Raw genomic sequence first — 27,938 nt, forward strand, 5'->3', positions numbered from 1 at the left:
GGGAGCATTGTCTGCTAATGCAAGGGGATGGAGAGTGACGTCCACACCTCATGCTTACATCTTCTCTCCATCAGCAGCATCAAGGTGCAGCAAACAGGCAGAGGATTAAGGTCATACCCTGTGTTTCTGCAAAAAAATGGGTGGGTTTCTAGGCCTTTAGAGCCAGCTGATCACATTTGCCGAATGAGGGGGTCAAAAAGCACTGAGAACCCAAAGAAAAACTTCCTGCTAAATTTGTTGTTCACATTTTATCTCATAAATGGGCAGCCACAGAGCCTTGTGCCACGGCGACATTTGGGACAAGCTGCAGCCAAGCCAGCAGCAGTTCTCCACTTCAGCTCCAAGTGTTCCAGAAGTAAACATGGCACAGGCAAAAAAACCTTAGAAGTGCACAAATCTGGGGCTCTTGACCTTTTCAGGGGGTGTGTAGTGCTGAGGCTGCATCAAACCACTGAAAAACTCCAGACAGAAAAAGTGCATTTTTTACAGAAGAGATGCAAAGGAAGACAACTTGGCTTAAAAGCAGCAGAAAAAGACATTTTATTTTCTTCTTTTCCCTCCAAGGTTTCAACCACTTGGTTAGTGGAAATACAGGACTTTGATTAGCAAACACCAAAAATTTAAACTGGGGCAAGCTGATGATGTCAAGTCTTCTTTGTGCACTCCATGGGCATTTCTGAGCTGGCTTTTGGCAACTACATGAAATCCTCTCCTTAACTGTTGTGAGGCAGCACAGCTCACCTTTTGTATTATTTTTAATGCGTGGCATTTCATTTTATTGAGCGTGAGCTCAGAGCTGGCAATAGTCATAAATTTTACTACTTTAATAGTATATGTTACCTGACGTTTCCTAACACTGAGCTTTGGGATTTGAGACTGACCAGTCTTGACAGAGATGGATAGTTTGCATAAGAGTTATAAAGGGAACAGCAGAGGCTTCAGCAGTATTTTAGGCAGGAAAACTATGCAACGTACTTTTTAAAAAAGTAAAAGACAACCAGGAAAATCTTTGGTTGGTAATCATAGTCAGGAAATGCCAGCAAATGTTTTGAGATGCTTGCTGAAAATGGGAAAGATGTTTAAAGCCAGCTTTGCTACCTTTAGCAGTGAACTATAAAGCTAATCACATATATTTTTGGGGTCCTTAACGTGGACCAGATGGAACTACACTGCACATAAATAAAAAACATTCTCTAGTTTGTGGGCTGGTTTGAATTTTATTTCATTGGATAAATGTGGAAGACAAAGTCACCAAGTAGGCTTCAGTCTGAGTAAACCGTGAAGCAATTAACAGAGTTCCAAGATGCATTTTCATCCATCAGAATCCCTGCTGCCTTCAAGTTTTCACATGGAAGTTATGGCAAAGAAACTTGAGACCTCACCACATCCACACCACCTATGTTTGAGCAAGTTCAAGTGCAGCCCCTGCTCCTGAGCTCCTGGGTCCAGCTACAACCTACTGAATCCTAAAAAAACTATAATCATCCTTCTCCTCAGTCATTTTGTAAGAAATAATACTAATTAATTTGGGGAAACTTAATAACAAGGTTTGGAAATGCTAGATGCAAACCTGCAAGGTAAATAAAATCAGGAGAATAATCTTGAATCTCTTTTTAAATTATAAAATTATTTACTCATTCTGATGTGAACAAACATAAAAGAATACCTCTCCCAGGCTCCAGGCATTGTTACCATCAATTAACTAACAATTCCATAAACAATAAAAGTATTACAAAAACAGCAGCACATCCCCACCTACACATTAGCACCAGTCAGCAAAAACCCCAACAAAAAACTACAAACAACACTTCCTACTCCTTGAATTCCTAAAGGAAACTCCACCCCAGCTGCTGCAATCAAAAAATATGGACTTAACAAAGAGCCTGCAAGGTTAAGTGGCAATTTTAGGTGTTACTTGTAACAGGAGTAAAACAATTTCAGACACAAGGGTGAGTGTAAACCGAGAACTCCTTGAATATAGACTTCTCCCTAAATGACGGTTTCTTGTAGAAATTGTGTTCTCTGCTTCAGGATGGTGAAAGGTGAACGGGTCTAGATGAAAAAAAGAGAAGAAAAAAACTCGACTAAACCACACACCACAGGCTGACCCCAGAGGCAGCAGCTTCCTTGCAGCAGGTACAGATGTTTTCAGAGGGCTGTGCGACCACAATTAGAGGTGGAGGGACAGTGGGAAAAGGGGATTCCATCCTCCTTCCTCCCCGCCTCTTCTCCCTCATGCAGGTCCACGCTTGCCTCTTCCCACAGGTTTCTCAACCGTGTTCTCAAATATCTGTGGGTCAACACGGCTCTGCCTTGGCACTCACACAGCGCCTGTGAAACCCAGGGAGTCATGCAAATGTACCTGAACATGCAACATCTTCTTTTCTGATTCATTAAGAATAGGCAGGGGCCACTTTAGCCAGGATGGTGAACATCTTCATTCTCCACTTTTTTTTTTTTTTTCCTAATATTCTTTTAAAAAAATAATCCTGACTTACTATTGCTCCAGTTGTTCCACTGATGGCCCAAAGATCCCTGAACACACGTACACAGTTACTGCAGGCAGTCATTGCTCCTGCCCTGAAGTCAGACAAGCACTGAATGGGGCCAGTGCCAGCAACCTGCAGAAATGCAGGCTGAGATAAATTATGCAAATATATTGTGCATCTGGAAAATGTGTGTTTTAAAGTACAGCATTGCTGTTCAGCTGACAGCAAGCCAAGCCCCTACCTGGTAGTTCTCCTCCTGAGTATCTTTCCTGTTTCAAGTTAATAACTCTTTGCCCTCAAAAAACATTATGGAGAAATTCAGCTGTCCCCTGGGAGTTAATGTGTTAGACTCAGAGAATCAATTCAGTCTTTAAAACTGTGAAATGCAAGGATTTTAATCCTGTTTTAAGTCCAAGTTTTAATACAACCTGAATTTTGAACCCTCCAGGATTTCCTTCCAAGACCAGGTGATCCAGAGGAAGATCTTCAACATATATGCAGTAACAAAGTAAAACAAAATGACTGCGGCAGAGGAGGACGACTTATAAAACACCAAGTGTAGGAAATAATTATTTACCTTCATAACAAGCAGTTTCTTCTCAGTTTCTGTGCCATAAACGTAACTTTCTCCCAACAGCAACTTCTTAGAAGATGTTTGTCAACTTCTGTCATTCACAGATACACAACAAAGGAAAATGTACATCTCTCTAATGAGATGCACAGCCAAGGACGGTTGTCAGCATCATAGCACCGCTGTTGTGACACGTATTTCATTTTATTCAATACATAACGGGGAAGATGTTTAATCCAGCAGTCCAAGCAATGTCCAAATAAGCATTAATAATGCGGTGAATAACTGATCATCACTAGATGGTTTTCAGCAAGATAAAGGTTTTTCCCTCCCCCTTTTAAAAATATCCTCTGAGTTAGAAAACAAAAAAGGCACAAGTTAAGACTGTTGCCTGCTCCCTCCTACAACGGGCACACGTCTGCAAGTGCCAACCTGCTCGTGGCCCAGCCTGTCCTCGTGCCCTGTGGATTGCAGCACTTCATCAGGAGGCTGCAGCAGCACAGCAGGTGGAGTGGGGGGCTCAGGGAGAAGCAATTAACTTGTTTCCCATTTTTCAAGGGAGATGGCAAATTCGGTTTCACAGACATGTACAAATTCACGTACAAAACCCCACCGCATAATACAAAGACATCTGTGTTTACCAAAGTAATCATTATTGTTTAATGCGTATTTTGTAGACCATTTAACAAATAACTTGAGCTCTGATGAACATGGTGATTTTCATGATAGACTTAAAAGGGAAAAAAGTTCCTAAGAAATGGGGAGCTGCAAACATGTGCTAAGTATTAGGACAAGAACCACAGATTAAGGGCAGTGCTCTGACCTCACGTATTCTCACCCTGTGCACGCTCAGCCGGCACGGTCCAACAGGGAATTGGTGGTTTGCTGCCTTGCATCAGAACTTGGAAGTCATCTTTGCGCTGCCTCCTGCTCCAAACCTCGAGGACACACGGAATGAGGGTGGGCAGCACCACTCTGAACACCGTGAGCAACCACGGGACTAAAACTGCTTTGTTTTGGGACCACCCCACTGTCAGGGCTGCATCCATCCAGAGCCCCCCCCCCCAGAGCTCAGTGCAATGGACACGTGGGTCTTCAGGACCAACCCCACCACGGGGAGGGAGATTCCCATCACTAATCCCGCCTCACAACCTACCACCATCATCTCTGCCCCACCACAACTCCCTGGTCACAGGATGAAGCCCAGTGGGAGCAACCTGCCCAGCCCTCAGGGGGTTGATGTGGAGCTGCAGGCAGGGCTGACAGGCAGGGATGGGGGAGCTCAGAGGAGTGAGCCGAGTCGAGACCCCGCTACATGTTCAGTGATTATGAGATTAGTGTGTTTTTATTTAAAGTATTATCCGTTAACATCCCGTATTACAAAAGTAGCACAACAGTATCGACAGACTGTCAATATTAATAGGAGTGTCTAATGTTTTATCAATACTAATTTAATTTCTGTTATCTGCAGGCTGCAGGGCCTTTCTGAAGAAACAGAGGAACAAGAATGAGAAAGCCAAAGCAGTGACATAACAGGAAAACAAGCCATTCCTTCAGCTTCTCCATCATTCGGTGGCACCCTGCTGTTAACACAATCATCCTTGCCTCTTCTTTAGAGAAAAAGTACCAAGAACAAAAACGCTCTGAGGTTTTTTTCCAGCATCACCAAAACCTCCACAATTCTTTTTCTTTTTGGCCAAACAACATCTTGGCAGAACAGGGTTTCTGGTATCTACATAAACCCCAAATCTATAAAATAAATGTGTCAGACAGGAGCAATTACAGGTCAGATAAATAACTCGCCCTTACAACACAGTGTTGATTCACAAAGGAGAATTTCTATACCAGTGAATGACCCAGTCTCATACAGACCTTGAGTGCCACACAGAAAAAGTGTGGTTTTCATTTTACAGGCAAAATATATATTTTCATTGAAGACGTATTTTTAATGAGGTTTGAATAAGTGTCTCTAAGCACACAGGGCAAGGAGACACCTTGGCAAGGTGCAGTGAGGTGAAGAGAAACCCTCTCTTCCTTACTGGTAGACACTAAGCACGACCTGGATCACAGCCCCACCCCTGCACTTCCCATCACTACTAACACACTTTAAAAAACGGAGGAAGACAGGTCCACAATGACAAAATGTCAAAGTGAACAAAGTAATTGAGCTAATCATGTAAACATTCATTATTACTAATATTAAAATATCCTGTTTTGCATTTTCTTTTTGTGACAGAATGAACAGCATCTAAGGACTCAGAATTATCATCTAAGAACTGAGTAAAAGAGGAAACTGTCTAAAATGAAGACACAGTATCAAAGAAGAAAATTTCTCTTGCTTTGGCACATGAATGATCCCAACTGTACTCGCTACAAAGCATTAAATGGGAATGCAGGGGAAAATATTCTTCTCTTTAAATGTATTTCAAATAAGTGATTTATGGTTTTCAAACTGTGAATGAGAGAAGTGGAAAAGAAGAAAGCACTGGGGTAGGAAATTGGTTTACCTCGTGATACTCCACAGTGTGTGACCAGTTCCCACAAATGGGTGAATCCTCCTGTCCTCATCAATGAGGCTGAAGATTTCCTGGCCCCTCACGAGCACATGGGGGTTCCTGCTGCACAGCAAAGCACGGGAAGCCCACCCCATCAGCAGCCATGCCCTGAAGATTTTACATCACTGTGCCACATTTCAAAGAGTAATGATACCCAAAGCTCCCCTGAGAATACCTCGAGGGGGTGCTGAAGGTGGGACAGCAGCTCTAAGATGCCAGTGATGGACTGGGTGGGTGAGTGACAGACCTGCCCTCCATGCTCCCCAGTGCCAGGCCACACCACCACAGATGGTGACATCATCCAGAGCCCACATCAGAACAAGATGCAGCAATGTCTGAAATGGTGGGGGGGGAAAAATATATATATATATTGCAATCAAAATGCTGACTTCCCTCCCTTAGCCGATCCGTGCTTTCCCAACAAGTTCTCCTTGCCAGACGTACTGAAATTTCCACACAAAATTCTGCCTTCAAACAGATCTTTGCTGCTATCCATGTCCACTGCAGTCATACAGATTAACTGGTGATAGAGAAGAAGCCATGTCAGCCAAAGTGTTTCCCAGAATGACAGAAAGAAGGAAGAAAGGCAGAAAACAAGGGAAAACAGTCTGTGGCCTTTGAAAAGGGAACTGAGCTGCTGAACAAATCACTTCAGGTAGTTGGGGATGGAGCCAGCAAAGTATCTTTGAAAGAGAAGAGAAGAAGTAGGGAGAAAGGAATAGGCAAGCAATGCAAGGGGGAAAACTGTACCATAGGGAAGTTAATCCAAGAAGCGTCCCAAAAATTGGAAAAGGATAAGAATAAAAATTAGGAGTTACTGGAAAAGGATTAGTGTAAGAGGGGGAGTCTCCTATCACAAAATGGGGCTTGAACAGCTCGTGCACAGCCCAGCTAAAGACCTCAGAGGAGGTGGCAGAAAGAAATCACAAGGCACAATGATGTAAGTTAGCCTGAGACTGAAAAAGCAAACTGAAGATGAGCTTCTGGGTCTGAGCACCAACCAGGACAGCCCAGGGCAGCTGCAGAAGTGAACAAACCTCTCCAGCCTGCCCATGGTGGTTTGCCTTTCCTTTTTAAAGCTCTGGAACCGGCTCTTTGGGGGTCACACATACAGCAACACCACCCTCAGAGGATGCATCCTTTCCCTCTCCAGGGTTTGTATCGCTCAGCTCTACGCCCTCCAGCACAAACCACCGAGAGGAACCAGGCACAAACTGCACAGCACAGTTCAAGAAAGGGACCTACCACTTATGCCTCCCTCCTGCCTCACTCACCTCCTTCTGCTCTCTTGTCTACAACCACCATTTCTGCAGTACTTTTTTTCCCTCCTTCACCTCTTCCCAAACTTCCAACCCCCTCTTCCCCCTGCACGGGAGGCAGCTCCGATGGGAGCAGCAGCAGCCACAGCTCATAACTCGCCTAACGAGTGCCAGCCAGAAGTGATTTGTAGGCATCAAGTAGATTATTGTTTTTTGAGAGAGTGGAAAAGAAAAAGAGGGGCACAAGCTTAAGGTGTTGTTGATGAATGAAGATGAAAAGAAGGTTTTAGGGTGAGAAATGTTTGTCTAGTGTGACCTAAACCGTTCAAACTTCATTTGATAGATGATGGACATTTATTCCCTGCGATGTGTCACTTCAAAGTCTGAGGTTTATATTAAACAAGAAGTCGTCTTCTTCTGAGCTGTTCTTCAGTTTTTCCCCGGAGTTTATCACACTTGGAAATGTAATCACATTTAGTTTTTATAATAAAGTCATACGGTCACTAGTAGTACATATTAGAAAATGCATTTTATTGTTTTTCATTATGTAATTGTTTGCTTCATTGCTTTTCATCTGTTTTTCCTTGCTGTGGGAGGTGGCACAGCCCAGGAATACTGTTTTTCTGGGGATGATGTTCTATGGGCAAAAAGAAATGAACAAACCCACACTCTGCTCGGATGCAGTGCCACTGCCCTTCCCTCCTCTCTGCTCCCCCCAGGGAAGGACCAGACTCACAATAATCTGATATTTCGTGCTCTGAGACAAGGCAAATCCAGCTTTTCCACCCCACAAGTCCTGTGCCTACCTGGAGGAGCCATCAGCAGCAAATACTTAAAAGCAAGGACACCAGGCACAGCCGCAGCTTTAATCACCGGAGAAGAGATTTTTGAAGTCTTGCATTCAAGCCCCCCATGATTCTTTCTCCCATGCACATGCCAGGTGCCCAGGGAAAGATGTCTTTTCTCTGGATCTGGGTTTGTAACCTTATGAGAAGTTGGTGTTTGGAAAGAAACAGTCTATATTGTGAAATAAGTTCCCAAACAGCTCATGTCACTATAACTTTTGACAAGGGGGTTGGTTCCCTCTACTAAAAGACATGATCATTCCCTTATAAATATTTACATTCCCATATACTAAAACCAAATCTATTATGCTAATAGATTGTGGGAAAACTATACTTGGTGGGATATGTTCCTGTTTAGTATTCACACAAAGCACTGCAGCATCTAACCACAGGGTAAATTTACTCATTTACTACATCTGTTCCTTTAAATGTGCCCCAAAAGTTGTTTTCTCAGCACTTGCTGAGAATATTGGCTTTCAGTATTGGTTTTTGGGGAGTTCACTTTACAGAGATTCTCTATTAGAAGAGAACACCACGGACTCACTGAAACTATATTTCTCCACCAGAACGTTGATTCACACAGGAGCAAAAAGCATTTCATGCTAGTCCTGGCTCCAACCAAGGACATCAGCTCTTCTCTGTGTCCCAACCAGATAAAAAGGCAAATGCCTTTGGTTTGAGATGCTCTGGTCTACCATACCCCAAACACACAGCTCTCATGACAGTGCCCTTCCTCTCCCCATCATCAGCAAATTTCCACTGCAGCCCAGCTAAGTCCAAAACTGCATCCAAAGCTCAAAGCAGGAAGTTTGAAATTATGCTCCATCAAGTTGCTCCATCTCACTACACTTTTAGAGCTTAAAGAAAAAAAAAAAAAATCAAATTCTATTGAATTTCTCTCTACACAGCTGCATCTCTAATGAACCCCCATAAAAGTTAAAACTTATATTCGGTAATCATATGCAATTGAAACATCATAAAATGAGAAGTCAAGGAACTGTATGTGGGCTGCAATGACTTGTCTTATTGTATTCATTCCCTTAATAAATATATCTTAAAAATAACCTCACAGTCACACATTTGCAGTATAATATAAAAATAACGCTGGATTCAAATTATTAAACAGGTAATTTAATAGAACAAGAATTGAAATGTAGGACAGTGTGCAACTTTATGCTATAGGAATAAGATGATTTTAGCCAACACAACTATTTTTCTTTTTTGCATTATCTCTGCATTTATAATACTACAACATCCACATAACCTTGACACTGTAGTCACCTTAGTAACAAACAAGTGTAACATTCACTTATAATTGAAATCCCAATAGGGTGTTTGATTCAAGTAAAACAAAAATTAGAGGCCCCTAGTCTGCTGCTTTTTTTCTTAGTCACATAGACATGGGCTAAAAGGATCTAAAAATAGCTATGTTTGTACACTAATACATCTACAAAGCAGAGCCATTTAATTTTAATTTAAGGCAAAATGGAAACAAATGTAACACCTTTGAAAGACACGACGCTAAAAAGAGAAGCAAATTATTGGAGTTCTGGATCAGCACTGCTTGGCCAATTCACACCAAGCAAAGGCCAAGATTTAAACCAGCCCTACAGCTGGACCAGCAACACCCTCCACTGTGCCACCACAGCCCAGCACTGACAGAGAGGGATGAGCATCCCCACCATGTTCAGATTCTGCTTCACGTAGCTGGTTTCATTTAAATTGGAGAGTTTTAAATTAAATAAAAAGGGCAAAGGTCCTAGAAGTGCACAGAAGAGTATGTTCATTAACGTTCTGGGCCATTCCTAACAATGGCCAAGACCAGACACTTCAGAGAAAGGTACCAGAAACACCTGAACTGAGAGTTTTCACCTCTGGAAAAAGGGGTTTCTGCCTAACCCGTTGCTAGCTTTGTCCTAAAGCAAGAGAATTTATACTCTTCATAACTTGTAAAATAAAATTAAACTGCTCCTACTCAAGATACCAGCATATGTTTGCAATTACCTATAAAGTTAAATCCTCTTATTGTTTCACACCTCATCCTTCGTAGTATAGGATTTACAGTTTTACTTAATGATTATCTAGTTCTGTTTCAGAGGAAAAAAAAAAACAAAACAAAACAAAAAAAAAAAAAAAACTTAAACCATCCAAAGCCATCTTTTACTTCACTCTCCTTGGCCTGCTCTTGTCACAGCTCCAAAGCCACGAACTCTGAAGCTGCAGAAGATCCATCCTATCGCCTCCAGGGCACCGGCACAGCCCCAGCCACGCATCCCACTTGTCAGCCGGGGCTCCCACCCGCCAGGGCTCCATCCCAGCCATCACGCTTTTATTGAGTCCCCAGCGAACGTGACTCAATTAACGTCGCCCGCAAAGCTACTTCACCACAAATGAGAGGTGACAAGGAGCTGAGCCAGTAGCAGGGGGGGACACAGCCAAGAGCAGCCGGGCTGGGAGACACGGCAGAGCTGTTCCTGCACCTGGCAAAGCGGGTCTGAGCTGCCCGCATGTGAGGGGTGATGAGGAAGGATGCAGGGGAGAGAAAGAGGCTCTGGGAATGTGAGACTCTTGGAAAGCTCTTCCAACCCCACCGCTGGAAAGGCAAACTGGAGGTGAGGACACGGGTTTTATTGGGTTATTCTGTTGTCAGGTGTTTTGCCTGCACGTCGCCCCCGACAGAGGAACCACCTTGCTTGGGGGCAGGCAGGATTGCCCACGGGCCACGCCAGGAGATCCGTGCCCAGGACAGCTGCAGGAGTGGGCTCCTTCTGCCGGTGGAAACGAGGACTGGGCTAAATGTGGCGAGCTACAAGTTTCTGCAACAACATGCAAGTCTCCAACATGTGGCCCGTAACGTAGCTGTTGCCATGGTAAAAAATTCATGTTTAGTGAAAAGTGTTAAATCTTGTATCATAAGTTAAATCAGCTGCCAAGACACATTTTCACAAGTAGGGGAATTTTTGTCTTTTCAGAATGGAATGTTTTTCAGTTGACATTGATTTTTCCCTAAAATAAGTCCCCCAGAAAGGAAGCCAATCACACGTGAGGCAGTCCAAGAGCTGAATTACTCTACTCCTTCTCTGAATCATCAACAAGTGTTGTGTGCTAGTGCATGTGTGTGTACAAATGCACGGCAGCTTCATAAATTCCATCCTCTTATACAAACCAGCAGTTATAAAATTTATTCAGAATATTAAACTAGTGATCCCAGCAGAAATACCACTGATATTTCATATTCTGGGTGACTAGACTTCAATAAGTAACTTTTCTAAACAAGAAGTATTTCAAAAGAAATCATTTAGTTTAACTTGCCCTCGACTTTTCACAAATACAAGACTCAGTGCTGAGCCTGACTATATACTTTTTTATGTAGGTCAAGGACAGGAACAGTAAGAGCACATTTACTTGCTTTTATGTTTCTTGTTCAATATTTCAAGAGTATAAAAAGGACAAGTGGTTTTATTACAGTTTCAGAAAGAGAGACGAATTAGAATTAGTGCAGAATTAGCTAAAAAAAAAAACAAATTTGTTACTTTTATTAATTTAAAAACTCTTGCAAAGAAATCTGTTATCAGTTAAGATCTGAAAATTTACATGTATGTGTCTTTCTGCTCCTGAACAACTCAAATTTGGCTCGTTCTAGCATCTTATCGTTAATCTTCCATATTTGAAGCAAAATGCATTCCCAGTAGGAAGTTCCCCCAGGACTCAGCCCCAGACCAGTCCTGCAGCTCCCACAGATGGGCCATTGCCTTGCTGGACAATGGAGAGCTCTTAGTCAACACTGGGTTTTCGTTTTCCACATCTCTCTTCCACAACCACAAACTGGATTTTACCTTCATTGTGCCTTCTGCAGTGAGGACTTTGCCCAACAGATTCCTTTCTTTTTTACCTGCCTCCAAGTAGCAACAGCCAGCAGCCAGTCACATCCTTGTTTCTAAGTTAAGAAACACTTCTGATTCCTCCTCCTCTCTCTAATTATTGCTCCACGATCGATTTGTCGTACGCCATGCCAAATTCGCACCTTAGCTCCTCACCTCTAGTCATTAAAGCTCAAACTCTCCTCCCATCTTCTCCACAAACGACATTTCCAGCAAGAAAGCTCCTGCTTACGCTCTCTTACCTCTTCCTCAACTGAAACCAGCTCTACTGAAAGGCTGAAGCATATTTAGCCCTCCCAGCTCTCTGCTTGTCTCTTTCTTTTATTTTACATGGTTCAGTGTTCACATTCTGCTCTCATTCTGCCTTCTCTCCTTCTTTCTCTACCCCGGTGCTACAAAAAGACATCTTCTGTGACACCTTAAAAAAAAAAAAAGGGTCCCTGAATTAACGTGACTTGCACTGCGTGGTATTTTCAGACCAGCCATTTGCTAATGTTGCAAACACAATTAGGAAGTAAGGGAAAGAGCTTACAGGAGCAGATGAAAACTGCAGAGATAAAATGGAAAGCTTTTACCTGCCAGTCTCTCAGGTTAGGGTTCTAGGTTGCCCTCAGATCTAATAAAGCTATAAAAGAGCCGTATTAAGGAAATGCACAGTCACATTGCTGTGAATATCAAGCATGGCCTTTTACATCCTCCTATAGACGTGGATTTTTTGCTTCCACAATCTGCAGGCTGGTAGCCATAGGTGGTTTAAATCCTCGGTATTAAAAAAAGCTCAGAGCATTACTGACAATTAAAAACAGCTTTTACACATGCACAATAACGCTTCTCATGCTTTAAAAAAAAATAATATGCATATCCATATTACCATCATAATAAGTGCCACAGAGTGACATGATATGATTGAGTATAATGGCTCCTTTGGAGCCATTATGGTCGATCAGTAAATAATACACTTTTGAAATTGTCTAACTACATATTTACACTTGTCAACTCTCATACACTTCAGTGACAGAATTTAAAAGAAACACTGTAAAAAACTGTAAGAACATTAAACCACAAAAACATTATGCTGAAGTAGTATTAAGGTTTGACTTAAACCCACAAAAACACGGGAATTTCAGGTTAAGGCCAAATCTCTAAAAAGGACACTGCCTTTAGCTCACTGAGCTGCGTCCCAGTGCCTGTAGTGGTCCAGGCAAAGCAAGGGACTGGGAAGGAAGGCAGGGGACCACGGGGTAACGGTGGTCTACGTGAGAACTGAGCCACTGTGGAGGGCTCTGTGCACCAAATTCATGGGTAAGAGCCAGCCCACCAGCAGCACTTAACTGTTCAGCAGGACACCATTTTATGGCACTTTATAAAAACAAAGCCTGGGCCTTTCTCTGTTTATTCAGATGAAATTCCCAATTAAGTTGAGAAAAATTAGTCTTCACTTATTTTGGAAGAGGCCCCATGGAGACACTGGGAGTTTTCTCTAGCAGAAACACATGGAGAAAAACTTCAGGCTTTGACCCTAAAAAGGCATTGTCTAAAAAATATGTTAAACAAACATGACAGTGAATCATTAATATCCCAAAGATTCACTCCATGTGGGGAAAAAAAAAAGACTGGGAAGCAAGATGTTTTTTCAGCAGTAAAATAATGGGCTTGGCGATGTCTTTTTTAATTGATAATTTTGTGTCTCTTGTTCAGCTGTAGTCACTTTTGCTCCGAGCAGTGGTGGCAGCAACTTTATTGGTTCCAGTAGAGCTCTGCTGAAAACAATAAGCATCAAGCTCCCAAATGCCATCTGTCTTTCTGTGGGGGTCACATCCTGCTGCCCTGGAGTCAAGGGGATATTGAATGCTTGGGAGATGTCAAGAGCAGCCCCAGGCCCAAAGCACCTCCTTTGCAGCAAAAGGACCCCAAACACTTCAGACTCTCTGCACTCAAGTCCCGAACCACACTTAAAAAAAGCAATGATGGATATTTTCCTAGAGCAAAGGTCTTCCTTTCATATGTGTCTATATCTATCTCCTTGCTCAGACCAATCTATTACCCCGTTTGTGAGAACAAAATCCATAAAGGTTTGGCAGGGCAGGCTCTTGAAGTTGTTTGAAGACACAGCCACCACACCCCTGTCAAGAGGGAATTACAGCTTGGTTTTATAGTCAACTCTCCCCTCGACTGGCTGATGACAGAGCAGCCTCCCTCTCCGCTCAGCATCTGGGATTTTACAGCCGCTGTATATAAACGGGATTTTCATGACAAACAACTCTATATTCGGTTTCCTTGTATATCTGAATGTGAGGATGATCTCTTAAGGCTCTGCTGGGAAGAAGTATTAATGAAGACAAAGAGTATTTCAGGCTGTTTCCCCCAGGAGCATTACCATGATGACAGTATAAAGACTTTGTCCAACACAGGTACTCTAAGTCCACATCGTCCTCCCAAAGCAGCTCTCCAGGGCTCCCCTATGTGTGACCCTCACAGCCCCCTCCCCATGGCCAACATCCCACCACCCCACAGCCACCTGACAAGGACAGGATCTGCCATCAGCTCGTAGAGCTTTCTCTAGTCTCTCATTTCATAAGCCCTCCCTGGAGATATTTGCTGTTGTCTAAATATTATAAACTACAGCACAACAAAGACTTAATAAACCCTGTTGCCTTTTCACTTTGTGCAGCGTCTGTCTCCTCTCACCCCACCTCACAGCTCATGCAAATGTCAGAGCAAGAACAGTTTTTGCATCTCCTCAGGTCACCCCACAGTGGTATCAGCAAAGGTAAACAAACTACCGAAGTCTGGCTATTTTTATTTCAGATGGCATGCAAATCAGTGGATGAAAGCTCGGAATAAACTGGCAATATGAGGGCAGCTTATTTAAGTTTCCTCCCCCAGCTCAGTGTTTCCTCAATGCAATATAGCTGAAATAACCCTACAGCAAGGGGGGAAAAAAAAAAACCAACCCAAAGAGATAAAAATATTTCCCCCAAAGTCAAAGACACTTTTCCTTCCAGATGTTTGGCCAACTCTTTCAGAAAGGGAAAAGCATTTCCCTACCAAAGGCAGAAATCTTCACCGGTGGGAACTCAGGGGAGGACCTGACACCACCCTGAGTGCTTGGGCTGGGTACTAGTTTCATGTGGGACTTCCCAATGAGGAAACCAGACACCATGAGTGGTCAGGATGGGCACAAGTTCTACATGGGACACCCCAGTGGAGCAAAATCCGGGATACAGAAGGTGCTCGGTTCCTGCTGTACCACAGACAGTTCTCAAACAACAACCAGAGCAAGAGCTTCCTCCCATAGCTCAAATCAGAAAATTACAGGTCCCATGTAGAGCTGAAAGCCCCTGGAAAGATGGGTTTTTAAGAGCAGGAATTCCAGCTGCCACCTAATTGTCTGAGCAGTGGGTGCCCCAAACCCACAAGCTCCTCACGCCATTATCCCCTGGCAGAAAGATGTTATGTGCTCCCACTCTTCCCTTTCTGCCTCCTTGTTTAAAGCTTTCTGGCTTCTGGTGAGGAAATGATTCTGCCTTGCTCTACCTTACTCTCCATCATCTTGCTGTCTGTGAGGGCTGGTGAGAAAACGTTTCCGCTGCTCTTGTACTTCTACAGCATCCATTTCTGAGGCCCTTATAGGGAAAAAAAGGCTGTCTCCCATCTCCTGCTGGTGATAGTTTTATCAGGTAATAGCACGAGGCAGGAATGATCCTGTAAAGCTGTCACCAATACCCAGTGGTGTCTGAATTGCAGCAGTGAGACACAGGCCATGCCCGCTGCATCCACCCACCGACGGGCAAAGCACGAGCAGCACCCAAGGCACCTGCACAGCCTGCCTGGTAAAGAGCATGTCATTACTTTAACCTGCCAGGAACAGTTGTTTGGCTTTTCCCATTTTCTGCCTGGGCGTTATATTATTTTATATTTTATTCTAAGTTAAAGCCTGCTGAAATTCAACAGCTCCAGACACAGCAGTGCCAAGGGAAAGAGGAGCCTCTGGTCCCTGAGAGGGACTTCCTTCCGTGCTCGCTTGACACATAAAATCAGTCTCTTCCTTCTTACCTAGACAAGGTGGTGTGAAAACATAATAAAATCTTGTGGGGGAAAGAATTCAAGGAGCCTGAGAAATTATTCTTCAGATCACATTCAGAGGCCTTGGCTCCCAAGAGCTTTAATACCAAGGTAGCCACTTTTCACCTCAGCTCTGCCCCCCCATGCCCCACCAGCGTGTACAGGCTCTCACACCTTCCCAAAGCACCAGCACCTCCATCTCCAACAGCCTAAGAGCTGTCCTGTTCAATAAAAAGAGTTGCTGCAACACAGAACTCCAGCCACAAACCCCAGAATTCTGCATCCAACGAGGTACAGGTGGTTTACAGGAGTTTGTCATACACACACCTGCAGTCTGTGCAGACTCACAACTTCACACACCGTGTGTGACATCTCTGCTGCGCCACTCCTGGTTCAAAATAGACCTTAAAGCATCTCAAGTATCAACTAGGTCATTTTAATCATGCGTTCACAACTTCTACCGAGCCAGGATGAAGCTTTGAAGATAAAATCTCTGCTCAGGACATAAAGTTCCTCACGTTCACACAGCAAATTTTTTTCCTGTTACATGATTGATTGGAATAATCGATATTATTTGTATGATAAAACAGATTACTTGAAAAACTGTCCCAAGAAATCATAAACATGGAAAAGTCAGGGCTTGTTCTACTACTACCACAACAAAAATTCTCTATGTTTTTTTCTAAATATAAAGCAATGAAAACTAATTGCAAATTTGGTCAGGATAGAGGTCTGTGATAACGCCTTCAATTTAGGGGTGACAAGATGTTTTTACTGAGAAGGCGTGAAATCCCCCTCTCTCCTGGTGACAAGAAATGCCCCCAGTGCCCCAGGATGTTCAGGACATAGCCAAAGTAGAAATAATTTTCAAAACTAATATGTACACGGAGTAACATGGTTAACATCATCCAATGAATTTAGATCCACCTACACGGTATAAATATATCTAGATAAACTGTCACCTTCAGCAGAATTCATTAAAATAATGTTGTATCTTCCTTGTTAAATGTAATTTTTTTAATTGAAATTTAATCTTACTGCATTATTTGGTAGATTTTTAATTGACATTTGTAGTAATTAATTGGTAAGCATTACAGCTTTGTCTGAAGAATTTAAAACTAAATTTGACACCGAGATTGGCCAGCCACTGCTGTGAGGTGCCTGCTGGGAGCATTTCATCATCCTCCCAGCCCCTCCTGCTGATCAGAGGTGGGAGATGATGGTCTCTTTCTTACAGTCATGAATTACATTACTAATGTATTCCATTACCACCACGCAAATGTCATGTTAATTCCTGATCATCATCAAGTCATACAATGGTTTCCACGCTGGCACCCAGCCAATTAGCGGTGTGGAAAAATATTCCGCCAATTATATAACTTGAATTAGGTTAAGGACTCAAGAGAAAGCAAAATAAATGCTTTGAAAATACTTCTGAGATAAAATGTAAGTTGACACTGTCTTCATGTGCTATAGCCGATGTTATACAATCTGATAGGCAGCTGCCAACATTCATAACTGTTTATTAAATCTAGCCTCTCTTTATGGTGGCAGCTAAGATCTGTATTTTTACCAATATTAGGTTCATTGTGTTATGAAAAAAGACCAAAATACTTAGGAGCATTCACACCAGCTTATAAAACTTACATTATGTAGTTTATTAAATTGTTAAAATTACTTCTTCTCTCCTCCCCCCACCACAGAGAAAGTTCCACGGACAGAAAAGTTTCAGGAAAACAAAGTCTTTCAGTAGCCACTGATGCTCTAAGGAGCAAAGGGGATCGTGCAAAGACAGAAGTGGCATTTCCAGGCTGCTGACACCTCTCCCAACAAGCAGCTCTGCCAGGGGGATGCTGGGCTCGGCTCCCAGAGCTCTCCCTACTCCCCCCCATCCCACTGAGCGAGGGAACCCACTCCTGCCCCGCAGCTGTGGACAAGCCCCTTTGGCTCTTGCTCCCTGACTACTGCAAGAAGCATCACGGGCAGATACAGCCCTGTGGGTAATCAGGAGCCAGAGGAGAGGCCTGAGGTAGAATCTGGGCACCCTCACACACAAAGGACCCCACAATCCTGGTGGAAACGCCTCTGGACCACAGCAGGTTCCCAAGAGCACCGAGCCCCGCCGGCACGCGCCGCGCCGCCAGCTCACTGCACCACCAGCTTTTTAGTACCACCCCATTATTTTGATTTGTTCTGTTCTTAACTCAATTCATCCTACAAGCTTGGTTATCTCCAATTTAAAAACGTACACAGCACCAGTTCCTCGACTCCGAAAATGCGTAACTACGAGCAATTTGTTAAAACCTTTTACCGTATCTTTCTGTCTCATTTTCCGAGGTGCTGCAATGAGGCAATTCACTGTTCTGGCTGCTTACCCTAGATGACCTTTGCCTGCCATAAAATGGTATACAACTAAACGCTCCGCTTTAAATAAAACCCTCGCCTCTTCGAAGGGCCCTACGTATTCAGCCAACACAATCAGCAGAAACCACATTTGGTTACTCAATAAGCTGGAAACTTTTAAAACGCGCACGGTGGTGAATGAATTCCTGACATCACCGGGGACACTTGAGTGGGGAACAAGAGAGACTGCTGAGAAGTGGCTCTTGCTGCAGCTGGAGAAAGGATCACTCCTTTAAGCTGAACTCTCAAGGAAAACGAGAACAAAAACTGAATTAGCTCGACACGTACCCTCTGCAGTCAGCACATTGCTAGGCAACTTACCATCTCTTGATAGAATTATGGTGGAGGGCTGGTCGTACATCAGGGTTAAGATGAACACAAGCACCAGTTTGGGCCAACTGCTCCTTTCCAGTGGGAATGGCTCAACGCTTGGTCATTTCCTATTATTATTTTGCGGTATTTTCTAAGCAGCTAGAGAGAGTCTAATGCACTCAGAAGGTATTTTAAAGCTATTATGTGACACGAAAATTTTAAGATAACTGGAAGTAAGTGAATTTTAGAAGGAACAGCACGAGTCTTCTTCTTTGTTCAAGCCTGCATTTGGAGAGAGTTAACAATTCTTCTTCTCATTGCTTCTATTTTTTAACGGTGACGGTATCCAGAGGGCACACTACTCGAACACTTTGTCTTTTCTCCAGATGCTGGTTGGCTACAGCTTCATAACTCTATAGCTCAACCAGGTATTTTAAGAGGATGCTTCAAAACCCCCCAGCCCTTCCATTTGCCAGCACTCAGACCAGACACGAAGTGTCACCACAGGCAGTGCCATGGGGCTATGGCAGTACCCAGTGATGCCGCAATTCTCCTGTGCCAGCCTTAGAGGGGCCTTGATCTTTAACAGTACTTGGATGGTAGGATTCACACCCCAGGCATTATTTACACTTATTAAAGAGGCATTAAGCAAATGCAGAGTACTTTAAATCGAGGCATGTACCTTGCATATAACCCCACATTTCCCATGCATACTTCATAGGCACAAAGAAATAATTAATTACCTAACCACTGTGATTAAAATCAACTGATTCACGTGCGACAGAGCAGTGAGAAATTCTTGCACGATGGGAGAAGTCTGGAATTGGTCCCTGTTTGGGGATCTCGGTCGTGTATCAGTGAGGTTGGTAATTCAGACATGAAGGAAATGGTAAGAATCCCTCTCCTGCATGCACACTTTGAGCTGCCATATGGGTTTATTCAACTGTTTACTACACCAGTCGGTAAAAACTGAACAGCTATTATAATCTTTGCTAAAGGACATGGTAATTATGCTACCTCTGGAAAAAAAAAAAAGAAAAAAATGGGAACTTAAAAAAAAAAAAGAAAAAAAAAGTTACAATTCACTGAAGTGTGAATTTCTCAGGTTTTATAATCTTTGAATTGAAATGCGTTTTCCAACACACAGAGAGATATTAAATATATAACAGAAATCTCAACTTATTTTAAAAAACAATTTGTGCTCCCAATTCCTACACAATTTAATTATGCAGATTTCCTGGGTTTGAAAGATTTCTTACACAGACCTTCCAATTTTGCTGTAAAATCAGATGATTCTTGTTTTCCTAAACTAATATTGTCCTTCCTCTCACCTCAGTTTCTAAGGGGGTCAGGAGCAGGTAGGTGAGAGAGGAGAGGGCATGGAAGGTTGCAGAGGGGGGGGGACAGCTGGGAAAGGCACAACCACCACTCCCATGGCACAAAAGGGACTCAGAGGCTTCTCAGCTGACGGTCCCACTGGGAAATGAAAACTGGCAATTAGCAGAGAAGGGGCTGCCCCATACCACCCTCTCAAGCTTCACCAAAATTGGGTATTGGAGGCTTGGTCTCTGTGCTCCTCCAGGCTGGAGGAGCCTCTAAGGCCAGGCTGAAGCACGTAAGACAGCTCTCCTGTGTACCAGTGACACCATTTTGTCACTGGGATGCAAGTGCAGCAAACAGTGGAGCTAATTATTTGTTGGCAATGGCTCCTCTGAGAGTCCACCGTGTGACACATGATGGCAAAGGGACCTCTCCATATTCATATTTAATCATGACATGCATTGCCCACATAAGCATGTTTAGACGTTGTCTATCTGCACGGCTTCAGTTTCAGGCCTCCTAGTTCACAGGATTTGAAGGGATGAAGAGAAGAAAGGAAGGAAGGGAATGTTTTTTCTGTTACTGAAAATATTTGGTATCCCTGCTATTTCGTGACAATGAAGGTTATTTTGGTGGCTTGCTTTTAAACACAGCCAGTACAAAAACTAAACCCAAACCCCCACCATATTAAAAAGGGGAGAAAAGAGTGAGGCAAAGAGAGTTTGTAGGAAAGAATGAGTGAGAGTTACTGCAAACTCGGGTTTGGCGACTCACCAGTTTTACTTGCCGGCATCACACATATCCACTCATGACTCAGGGCAAACACAGGCAAGGATCAAAACCCTTCTCATGGCAAATGTGTCTGGATGCAGAAGTCACTCAGAAAAAACGTTCTCAGGAGACTGAAAGACAAAAAAAAATGTTTTTAAACTTCACTCAGTTAGAGTCATATCAAAGCCTATCGTTTTCCTTCAAAAATAAAAGGTGGTTATAAATCCTGGAGGTGGGGGGAGCAATACAGGAGCATGTCTATGTATCAAACATTATCACACAGCAGACTTTATTTGGCTTTAAATAAAGCCAAAACTTACAATATTAAGAAAGGTTTTTAGAGACATGCTTATTTCACATTTGCAACGTGCTCCTCCGACAGGCGAGCTTATGTTCCTTCTAAATACCAAAATGTGTCACCATCCAAATCCAGATTCTGCTCAAAAACACTGCACTGAGCACAAAATCCAGATACTTTAACCTACTTTGCATTATCAAAATATAACACTCTGAATTTCTGAACTATTTACTCTCTGTCTTCACTCACTGCATCCTGATAAAGCCTTAACAAAATGTAGAATCTCTTGTTAGCATTAATCTTTCCTCTGAGATAAGGAAAAACACATATAAATACTATTTGATGTTCAGGGTGGAAAGGCAAAATTTGCAAACATCAGTTAAGAAATACCAATTAGTATTTTTTTTCCCCAGCTATTAGTAACACAGATTGAGCTTAAGCTTAGCTCAGAGGAAGCTGCTCCCTGTACAAATGAAACATCCATTTTACTAATAAGGGTGCTTTAAAATAAGATGTATAATATTTTCACTGATAAAGTATCTGCACTGAGTAACAGCTCGTACTCAGATATACAACCACAGGTGTTCCAGGGGCTGTTCTGCATCACACCCATGAAACCACACGGGATTTAAACAGCGGGGCTGGTGCCTGCCCAGTCTGGGGAAGGGCCCTCATTCCCAATGGATGCACCAACCCTGAAGATCCTGTGTTCCCTGGACCACTACACAGCAGGATCTGCAGCAATAAACCCCAGTGGAGAAAACAAACTTTGCAATGGAAGAAACTGTCCTGAAGGAGTGGAGCAAGAAAAAAAACATGAGAGCAAAAATCACGTGGTCCTTCATTCCCCAACCATCTCCCTCCACAGCATCCACAAGGCTGTTCCCAGCCTTCCCACATCTACCAGCACTCCAGACAGGGGCAAGTACTGCCATCTCCAAATTAACACCACAGAGTTCATTATTTTGGCAGCCCAGTGCTGCCTTCCTGAGGAACATCTGGGAGCTTCTGTCTTAGCAACAACTGCATGAAATTTTGTAAGACAAAATTCAGGTACTTCTCTGGCCCTGGGGCTTTCTCCCGTTCTTCGCTGAATGCAATGCAACGGCTCAAAGATCACAAGAGTTCAGAAATCTAAATATAGGGATTATGTGACCCTATTACAAAACTGTGCTACACAATAAAAATAGATCCAAAAGGGGTTTTTAAATGGCATTTATGCTAAACATGACTTCTTTCCTGGAGACTCTGGAACACCTGCAAGCCAAAAGTGACCTGCATCTTGTATCAGTTTTATTTTATTCATGAAGAGCAGAGCACTTGAGAGAGAAGCAATGGAGCAGTGTCAGAAACACATATCCAAGCCTTGCTTTATTGCTGTGCTTGATGACAGATATGCAGATGGGTTTGTAGCCGAGCAAAAAGCTGCATCTACATATGATGGGGCAGCATTTCTCCAGCTGACCTGCTGCACCACAGTATTCAACTGCTTAGTGATCTTTAGACATGATACGCCTGTAGAGCAAGAAAAGTACCACTAGCCTTATTTAGAAGATGAGGAATTGAGGCTCATTTTGGCTAATGCTTTCCAGAAGAGTTCGAGACTTTTAAAGCAAAATTATCCAAATAATATATTTGTTCTGTGGGGGATGAGGGCTACAATGTACAGAAGCACTGTCCTCCCCTTCAGATCACTCTTCACCTTCATATCCCTCCTCAAGCATAAGAATATCTTGGCATTGTTTTGCCAACAAGGAGATTTGAAGACTGGGAGAGCTTCTACACAGGGAACAAGAAATAGTACTGGGAGTAGGTAGACACATCAGGCCTGTGCACATCCGACAGTGCACCTGGAAAACTGGATGTTTCTTGCACCATCAAAAATTGACCTCACCGTAATACCCCACCAAACATTTCTTCAGCCAGGTTTCCCAAGGGAACAAAGCTTACATGATCACCGTGTACTCTCTGCGCCCAGCCCCACCTGCATCTTTTGAATCCCTTGGATTAATGGGAGCAGAGAGCTCCCAAAGACACGAGTTCTCACGGCATTAACTCTAGGGCTTGCACCACTGGAGGCCTCCAAACCCATTTGATCAGCTGCCTCCAAGAGCCAGCTGGCTCACTGGCAGCTCCAGGCTGAGCCCAGCACGGAGGCTGCCTGCCAGGGAGGGAGCCCAGCACGGCCTGGGGGCACAGAGGCAGCTCAGGCACTTCCATGGACCTCGGCGCTGGAGAACCTGTGGAAACGACGCATACAGCTGAGGGGAAGGGTGGAGGAGGGAGAGGAACAGATTATAGATCGGTTCTGATAAACTGAAGCCTTTAATGATCTACCCACACACTCGAGTTCGATCTGGCATTGACAAATTGAAGCTTTTAATGATGTGCCCACACATTTGAGTTGGCCACTCCTCTTCTACAACTTCCACAAAAATAGCGTGCTGGGTTAAAGACACAGAAACTCTAATAATGCTGCAACACGAGTAAAACTCTTGATCACTCTTTGACAAACCTTCTCCCCCCAAAAGGTTATTTGATGGGACCTCCAACACAGACCTGTGCTGCCCTGCTCTCATACGGATTCCTCGAGGGCTACAGCTCAATAAGGGGCAATGAGATGCAGCAGCTTTAGCATAACTGAAGTACAAAGTCAATCAAACCCTGAAACAGGAATCTGGGCTTCATTAATTCCAGCAATCACAACGTTTTTATTATCACTGTATTAATCAGAATAGGAAACCTATTAATCTGCCCCCAACAAAAATTAATCTTCGTAATATTGAACAGATTTGAAAGACAAGTTTTAATATTTCACTATTTAAATCTCAAAGGCAGAGGCACACAGCTCAGACAATCTGGCAAACCACTATGGACTTCATCTCATCAGCATGAGGTCCCTCACCTTCCCCTGATGCTCCCAGCCTTCTTTCTGCATATGCACCCAGGGTCCGGCTGCTCCTGGGGCTTCTGAAGGAACTGAGAGCATCATTTCAGACATCAAACTGCAAAACTGGCTGGAGCCCTCGATGCACTGAAGAGCTGTCAAGAGTTCAGGCTGTGACCTAAGGAACAGCTCAGTGCATCACACTCAGCAGTGCCTGGGGGGGCACAGGCTGCAAGTGCCACCCCACGCCAAGGGCTGCCTGGGTAGGAGGGAGCTTTGTACAATGGGCAGGACCCACCTGACAGGCAGCTGATGCATCACCCTGTGCTCAGGGGAATGAGAAGAGGTGCACTGGGGGAAAAGGCAGGCGGCTGCAAAACAGAAAGTATCTGAAATTCCCGTGCTCCACCGGAGCAAGTCAGGAATTGCTGCTTGGATCTGGCCGGGGTCTGACCTTCATGGGTGCAGCAAAACCCCCCAAGCCATCCCAGTGAGCTGCAAAACACCCCACTGCTCCCAGATGGGCACCAGAACAGAGCCCAGTCGAAAGGAGAAAACAGGTGGCCAAGTCCTCATGAAATGATAGCAAGGAGCCCGACAAGTCAGAAAGGGGCTGAGGAAATAAAGAGGAATGACAAATGTGACTGAAAAAAGAGGAAAACGACCCAAAGCATCATCTCCAGATCCCTCATGCCCTGCCTGGGGTGGGTGACACGGTTCCACTGCTGCCCTTCCATCGCAGTCCTGCCACGGCAATCGCTGATGGACACGTTATTCTGCCACTTGGCAAAATCCCTTTAAAGCAGCTTTCCCCAAAGCACACATACACAGATACACACACACCTCAGGATTATATTTGGCACAATCAAAGCCTGATCAAAGGCAGAACTTCAATCATCTCACGCACGACTCATGTCAGGCTGTTTACTGACTGCAGTGGAACTACAGAACTCTGTTTTAACTAATGATTTCTCAAAGCCATGTTGCACAAAAGAAAACAGGTTCAACTTGTACATCAGTGCCTAAGAGACCGCTCCAAAACAGACAACTGCATGAAAAGTTGTGCCCATGTATACATATATACAAAACTGTTTTTAAGTGACTGTTTTAAATTAGGATAAATCTGTGTTCCACCAATTAAGCTTTGAATGCACGGCTGATATCGTTCGCTATTTTAAACAAGCGGCATAATAAACCCAAAAATTCAAATATTTTAGAGAAAATACTTGGAGAGTTGAGACATTAATTTTGCCATATACAATCTGTTTCACAGGGATTTAAAAAGCGTTATTGCCACCCTGGGTACATTGGAATAAAGATGAAACACCATCCTTTCCTATTTACATATTAAAAACTATGTGCCTTCTTGATACAGACTACCCAGCCTGCTGATACATGACTCTGTTAAAAACAGTACAGCCTATCTAGAAAATGCAAAGCCCCAAACTGGATGTGGCCTTGCACTCTTAACAGGTTTTCAGCGGAAATAAAATGTACTGCTGGCTTGTTTACCCTCCCCTCCAGCGAGTGTCCTGGGGGAGTGGGGCAGGAGCAGCTTCCCAGGGCTCTGCCTAACCACGGAGCTGTTTACCAGCCACAGCACCACCACCAAATAAGGGGAGGAAGATCAGCTGGAAAGCTTTGGGATATCAAGATGTCTACATCCAGGTGGGAGGGAGAAAAAAAAAAATAAAAGGAAGAAAAAACACCCTCCCAAAACAGGCCAACAAAATATATCTCCTCCCCCACTCCCCCCCACCCCCCCAATCCGAGCATCCTTATTCTTTTTTCTATCTATTTTGACTGTAGCTTGAGATACTCAGCAATTTCCTGAAATGCTTCAACACAGATAAAATTTCTTGCAAAATAAATAACCTTTTTCCTCCCCCCCCCCGCCTTTTTGCCCCTCCTTTTTTCCTCTTTAAATAAATTGCCATTAGAAACACATGCCCAAAGCATCCTTAAAAACACCACAAAGGCTGCTTGCAAGGGGAACTTCACTGCGCCGAGGGGTAACATTTGTTCTCCCTTTTCAGCTGGGATCCACCTCAACTTTTTGATGTTGGTTGGAGCTTTTATTTGCAAATAGAGCAGAGCTGCTTGGGACGGAGGGCTCCTCCGGAGCATGCCATGTGGCCTGCACAGATGTTCCTTTTATTCCCCTGTCCCACAAGGCTCCGTGGCTCGCTGGTGTTAAACAGATTACGCAAGTAGAACACTTGATTTTGCATGTCCCCCTTTTTTTCCAACAGTTGTCTAATTTACTCAACTCATGCTGCCACTCCCCTCCCCCACAATCACTATAGAAAACACAGAAAAATGTGGCTGAAACGAGGAAGTTTCTCCTCCAAGACCAGAATTTGCAGGAATGCTCAGCATCTGCAAACAAGGCAGAAATGCAGAAGAATAAAACTGATTTGGACAGTGGAGTAACCAGCCCACTGGCCAGGTTATGCTAAAAAAAATCATATTCCAGTAACATCAGTTGCTACAAGTATCTTAATCTCTCACCCTAATTTAGATGTCCAAATGAGAAATGAACTTTTTCCAAAAGAAAAAAAAAAAAAAAACCACCAAACAAACACACACAAAAACTAACACCAATTATGGGTGCTAAGCATTTGAAAATCCTCGAAAATCTGGCCTTCAACTCTGTCACAAAGAAGGGGCTTAATTTCCCGGCTGTCAGGCAACCCAATCAACAACTGAAGTCAATGGGATCTACACACTACCTTATTAAAAAAGAAAAACCCAGAGCCTAAGAGGCCCATTAAGGAACTTCAGCTACAGGGAGACAACCTCGCAGCAGAAGACAGCAGCTATACACAGCTTTGTGCATCAGCCACTTTGCTCTCATGCTTAATTTGATTAATCATTTTGGTATTATCCCCAATTAGAAAAGTGTCTAACAGGAAAAAAAAATTTTAAAAAACCCTGATTTAAGCCTAAGGCGCAGCAGAAAACGGCAGCTACTGAACATGCAACTGGCTTGGGACTTCTGGCATTTGCCAAGGATACAAAAATAAAGCTAAAAATTGTGGGCAAATACAAAGGCATTGGTGTTTCATCCAGACTGCGGATTATGAATTTTTTTTTTTTTTTTAATAAACTGAAACCGAATTCCAGATGTTGAAAGTTGGGAAGTAAAAACTGCTTTAGCTGTAAAAACACAGAAAGGTGAGACAAAAATTTCTGCTGAAATATAATGAATCTTAGGGATGAAAGCGCAGCCCATGCACCCCCTCACCAGGAATGGGCTGGGACAGGGATTTTTCCCCTCTGTGTGCCAAGCCAGGTAGTAGCACACAGGTTTGTCCCCAGTTTCCTTTAATAATGGACAGACTGGAGCAGAAATCCCTGGGAACTCCTGCAGCAGGGAGAGGAATGAACTTCCCCTTCTGCTGCTGGGGCAGCTGAACAGAGCCCACCTGGACCTTCCAGCACCCACATTTGCCTCCTGGCAACTCCACCTGTGCAGTGACGGGAGGGCAGGGGGAACTCATGGATGCAATGGATGTGAACTAGCACATCCCAAAAAGACACACAAACCCATCATTTTCTTCCACCAGAGTCCAAATAATCCCTGACACAGCAGAGCCACATCTGAGGCTCTGGGATGTTCTTCAGCATCCAGATACAATCTCAGTTTGGACCCACACGACTGGTTCTTGGTTTATTATATGGTTCTGATCACCACCAACACTTAGGGATTTTGAAAGCAGAACTCAGAGCAGTAATTTGAGATCACTGGTTTCTCCTCTGTTTATTTCCATCACAGCATCCACAGTGCTACAGATAAACATACAAAATTCAGAGTACCCCGCAGCATCCCACCAACTCCTTCCCAGGAAAGACTGAGTTTCACCCTAAAATTCAAGAACAACATCAAATGTTTGGACTCTGATAAGAAGGGGAATATTCATCAGCATACTTCACTAGTGATGCAGTCACAACTTGCAAACTTAGTCACAGAAATATGACTGAACTTGTCTGCTACCACACAACAAAGTACCGTCTAGTGGTTAAAATCGGAGGACATGATTCAGGAATGCAAGCCTTTTCAAAGAAGAACGAAAACACATGATTAAGTGCTGTTGAAGTCAATAGGCTGATTCAGAGACCAACTTCTGGAGCGATGGATAATACTCCCCACATTGCCATATGGCTCTCAGTCAAACTTCCTAGAAGCATTTGCTAATACCGGGTTCCACCACAGCTTTTGGGAGGCCTGATTTTCTTTTGCCCTTTCTTTCCCCCCCCCCCCCCATCTTTCTTTTTTTAA

At 43.6% G+C, this 27,938-nt stretch overlaps 1 protein-coding gene across 3 annotated transcripts in view; it reads right to left on the reverse strand.

The window, feature by feature from the left end:
• Nucleotides 1–27,938, reverse strand: part of FOXP1 (forkhead box P1) — a 384,733-nt gene that overhangs the window by 319,064 nt on the left and 37,731 nt on the right. For all 3 annotated transcript variants that reach the window (XM_027894545.1, XM_027894540.1, XM_027894541.1), the window contains exon 2: nucleotides 20,475–20,602. The gene's annotated coding sequence lies outside the window, so the exon portion shown is untranslated. The remainder of the gene's footprint in view (nucleotides 1–20,474; nucleotides 20,603–27,938) is intronic.

This window comes from Empidonax traillii, unplaced genomic scaffold (genome assembly GCF_003031625.1).
Source record: "Empidonax traillii isolate 1590-97213 ecotype Southwest subspecies unplaced genomic scaffold, ASM303162v1 scaffold433:size1479616, whole genome shotgun sequence".
In the NCBI taxonomy this organism is placed as follows: domain Eukaryota; kingdom Metazoa; phylum Chordata; class Aves; order Passeriformes; family Tyrannidae; genus Empidonax; species Empidonax traillii.